At 68.1% G+C, this 576-nt stretch overlaps 1 protein-coding gene across 1 annotated transcript in view; it reads left to right on the top strand.

Annotated features, from left to right (window-relative positions):
- Positions 1-576, top strand: part of LOC104996033 (potassium channel subfamily T member 1-like) — a 5941-nt gene that overhangs the window by 639 nt on the left and 4726 nt on the right. The window lies entirely within an intron of this gene.

Below are 576 nucleotides of genomic sequence, written 5' to 3'. Positions count from 1 at the left end.
GCCTGGCAGGACCCGTCCGGGTGTGGGGTGGGGTGGGTGGGGTTCGAGCCACTTTGCTGGCACAAGGGGGCCCCCTCCAGTCCATCCAGTGTGGACAAGACCCTGCACACCAGCCGTGGGCCTGGGCCTGGGCCACTCGAATGCAAGCCGCGTGGGGATGGGCCAGAGCTGACTGCTGGACCCAAAACTCGAGAGCCCTGGGCTCCAGGGGGAGCCCAGAGGCCCATGTCTTTCAACCCTCTGCGTGACGTGAGCCAGCACCCAGCCTGGGTGGGCTTCCGTTTCCATGCGTGTGGGCACGAGGCTCGCAGGAGCCCCCTGAGAGGCCCGGTGAGGGGCTGGGGGCATGGCTCTTGAGCTGCCCAGCCTGAGTCCCTGTCCTCACAGTCAGAGAGCTGCTCACTCCGAGCAGGACAGACAGACCAGGGCTGAGGACTGTCCCGGACGGGTGTGGGTTTGGCCTGGGGCTCGTGGCCTAACCCCGGGGGTGCCCCAGGGCCCTTCTGAGGCCAGGGTCCCGGAAGCCTCAGGGCCCCATGACTAGGCCTGCCCAGAGCTTGACACCTTCCTCCGCCC

Source organism: Bison bison, unplaced genomic scaffold, assembly GCF_000754665.1.
Source record: "Bison bison bison isolate TAMUID 2011002044 unplaced genomic scaffold, Bison_UMD1.0 scf7180017851157, whole genome shotgun sequence".
Lineage (NCBI taxonomy): Eukaryota > Metazoa > Chordata > Mammalia > Artiodactyla > Bovidae > Bison > Bison bison.
Note: the sequence above shows the minus strand (reverse complement) of the source record. Positions and strands in the feature narration are given on the sequence as shown.